Raw genomic sequence first — 4165 nt, forward strand, 5'->3', positions numbered from 1 at the left:
AAGTCATGGAATTCTAAACAGTATTAGTTTAAACACAACAAGAAATTCACAAATATGTTGATTAGTCAAGATGGAATTATTCACCCTCGGTACATGAGGAGACAACTCACGAAAGACGAGAGGATGAAGTCCTTGGCCAAGGTAGTGGAATATAAGAGAAGAGTTCTCTGATGATTTACGAATGCATTAGTACTTACTTGGATGACCCATTAGGATTTGACAGTTGAGCATACCCTAATTCCTCCAAGGGCATTGAGAGGATGAGAAACTACATGTACACAATTGCCAATGACAAATAGGTTTGATATGTACACACTCTTTTGTATCTTTCAAAGCACGAGGCGTCGCTTAGCACCATCACGGGCTGGAGACTCAACTTATCAATTGGACTAAATTAGTTTTTCATTAATTAATCAATAAAATGATACAACTAATTAATTTGGACGACCGATAAAGGTTATTGGGCCACTATAATTGTTCACTAATGACGCATTCGTAAATCATCAGATACATTGGTCTAAAGTTTCAAACACAAATGTTTGTTTAAATGTAGAAAGATATACTTAAAGTTTGAGGTTTCTATGAAAAAATTTCACTTAGTATAACCAGGGGATGGCGAAAAATGAAATTCACCTTGGCTAGAATTTTTTAGGTCTCTTTTCCTTATTTTCCTTCTCCCCTTAGTTCATCTTCATTCCCAATGGGATCAAGATGACATAATGACGATGATGCAGCATGAATGGGGCTCGTTAAGGTGAAGGAGGATATTCAACATGCTAAGGATTGTGTGGATATGTCTAGAGGATGCACACATGAGAAGCTCAAGAGCTCTCCCTTGACAAACCAAGAAATCACAGATAGAATGTGAACTAAGGTGATTTGATTCATTTTTTTGTTGATGGGATTCTCATTCTGTTATCCTTCTCCCATTTCAAGAATGGCTTTTGTGTCATCTAGATAAAGTCCATACAAAAGAACACCACCAAATTCTAGGATTGATATCTAACAATTCAGAACGGCAATTGAGCTAAAGTTTAGAGTGTAGCTTTATCTATCTCTGCTCTTTCCATTAAAGCCTTCATATCTAATGTATGTCATTACCATCATCATTCTTATTTTCTCACTCACATCACTCTCTTATCTACTATAATTTATACTAATCATTTTGATATTATCACTTTCTCGTACCACATTCTTTGTGTCTCACTATCCTATACTTCACAAGTATGTCCCCTCATCTCATTAATTGTTATTTTTAATAAATAAAACCCTAATACCATTCCCCTTGGAAATTAACTGTGCTCATTGCTAGTAATATTTATTCAAGTGATTTCAATTTTATTTATTAAATTCAAAATCACAAACGACAAATTAAAACATTAATTTTGACTTTATCACCATGCCAGGCATATCTGGGTACCTCTCTATTCCCCCCCCCCCCCTTCTTCTCTTCTTCTCAATCTACTCCCTCCACTAGTGAGACTTGATGATTAGAAGATCAAATAGATTGTCAAGGATAGTTAGAGAAGGATAAGAGGAGATCCTTCATTGCATTGATCATGTGCATACGTCTAGAGTCTAGACACATGAAAGACTTGAAGAAACTCTTTCAGGAGGAAAGTCATCACTTGTCCAGCCTCTAGAAGACAGCTGGATCTCATGACATAGTTCCCCGACTCTTCTTGAAGACCTTGTTGATCTCCTGACCATCAAGAAGCACTTGTGGAATTAATGGATAAAATAGAGAAATAAGAAAGGGGGTGGCATCCACATCTAGTTTGCATGGGTACCTGAACTGGGTGCCCTCTTATTTATACTTATCAGGATTTTTACACAAAAATGTGTACTAGTAAAGTATGTCCTCCAACGTCCTTTAATCTAATCCATGTGACCCTTTAGACCCACATATAAATTTAGTTAATAAATTTACAGTAACAAAAATATTTATTCACCAATATTATAAACTATACCAATATATTGATTAATTAATCATGTATCGATATAACCCAAGCTACACCTCATGCTCGAAAAGATATAGAATAGTATTTCAAATCTCTAATGGAAAATTTTCAATCATCGGTCCTTGTGTATTTATAATCCTTTTTTCTCTTGAGACTCCCAAAAGACTTAGGGCATGGTTGATTGTCAAACCTTAATCATGATTCAGTTAATATTGATGCACAATAGAGATCCCTACAGAGCATTTTCGTTAATATCCTCACTACCTTGGCCAAGGATTTAGCTTCATTGTCTTCCTTGAGTCAATCTCCTCCTATATTAAGGGCAAGCAATCCTGTCCTGACCACGAAATCACCTCTGTGTACTTTTAATGATAGCCGATATAAGAATTATTTAAATACCATGTTTAGATGCTTGTAACCCATAATCAAAACATGCTCATCCATCCACGACATGTCCTTGGTGTCTCAGGTCAACATATCACTTATACAACTGTGACATGAAAAAACCTCATTTTTATTTAGGTATAATACCGAATAGAATTAAAACTGATCGATTCAGTGAAATCTTTTGAAAGAGCTCTCGCCATCTGTCCTTAATGTCTACACACTGTGGCCACATGATCATCCATACTTATTGTGTAAGTAGGATTAGAAAGTGAAATTCAATTTGGATAATTTTATGTCCATCTCTACTATCCATCTACCAAGAATATTTAGACTACATGTTAAAAGACTAGAGATCACAGTATTATGATCTCATCATAATTTACTAAGTCATTTCATGTATTCATGGAATTCATTTTAAACATCACACAGGAATAATGATGAATAAATAATTATTTTAATGAAATTAAATAAATCATGGTGGTGTGATTGGATTGATGGCCACATAACTCCATTAATTGGTGTAGATCCTAAGACATTGGAATGAATCAGTTAAAGGGGTTTTTAAAGCTCCAAATCATGATCGAGTGAATGCAAACTTGTGAGCCATGAAAATGGCATGAGCCCCACAAAAAATGGCATGGTTGATGATTCAAAGTAAAACCATATCGATAAATAGTTTTCAATAATTGGGAAAATAAGGGTGACCAAGTCGTTGGTTCTAGCTAGTGGGGAAGTTGTTTCTCCAATTATGGATGTACGAGCAAGCTATTGTAGCTCTAAGTCATACATAACTAGTGAAGGATGAATTCGAGAACTTCCCCTCTAACTTGATCCTTCACCAAAAAAGAGTTAGGGGAAATAAATCATTGCATTATTTTTAGACTTGAGTTAGTGAACATGTAGATTTTTATTTATTTTTGGTATTTGTTAAATATACTGTAATTTTGTGTGGTATAGCTCAACATGATAGTGTAATTTTTTGTCCTTTCCCTAAATAAGTAAATGGTCAAGCCTTGCATGTTATCAATGTAGAGCTGATCTGGTCCATATAGTTGCGGTAACTAGACGTGGATGGTATCAAGCATGATATGATCAGTTGTGCCACTATCTAGGTACCAAGAGAGGGATGTTTTTGCTTTAGAGGGTGCAGATGGAGCTTTAAATCGGCATGAGGATGCATCAATAAATGCAATATAGGCTGAATTTTGTGTTGGGTTCTGCGAGCCTTGATCTGGATGAATAAATCAAAACGACACGTAGTGGAAGACTTTAGCGAAATTGAACGACATCATAAAAAAACATTGAAACCAAGTACCTTTGCATGGATTGCATCTGTGATTTCTCGGATCTCAGAGCAAAGTGACTCAAGCTCCTCAAGTGTGAAGCCTCTAAATGCATCCACGCGGTCCTCGGCACATCAGATTTCCTCCTTCTCGTTGACAAGCACCGTTCAACCTCCGTCGCTGTTGTTATGTCGTCCCAATCACGTCAAGAGGAGAGATGAGTCATGAGGATAAGGGAGAATAAGGGAAAGGCCCCTAGAAAATTCTGGCATATTGATAAGCCTAAATTTGGTGTATAAAATATGTCATTATTTTCGCTTTTAGACTTGTGCAATAAAATTTATAATAACCCTTAATCACTAAATACTATGTATAGAGCAAGTAAGGGGTCGAACCACAGGGAGGCACTAAGCAAGAATTTTTATCCTATTTCAACTCAATTAATTCAAGAATGAATTAATTTTAGCATTTAATAGACTTAATTATGTTTAATTTTGTTCATAATTAATCAAAAATTAAGTAGAAGCTTAATTT

Source organism: Wolffia australiana, chromosome 8 (genome assembly GCF_029677425.1).
Source record: "Wolffia australiana isolate 7733 chromosome 8, ASM2967742v1".
NCBI classification, from domain to species: domain Eukaryota; kingdom Viridiplantae; phylum Streptophyta; class Magnoliopsida; order Alismatales; family Araceae; genus Wolffia; species Wolffia australiana.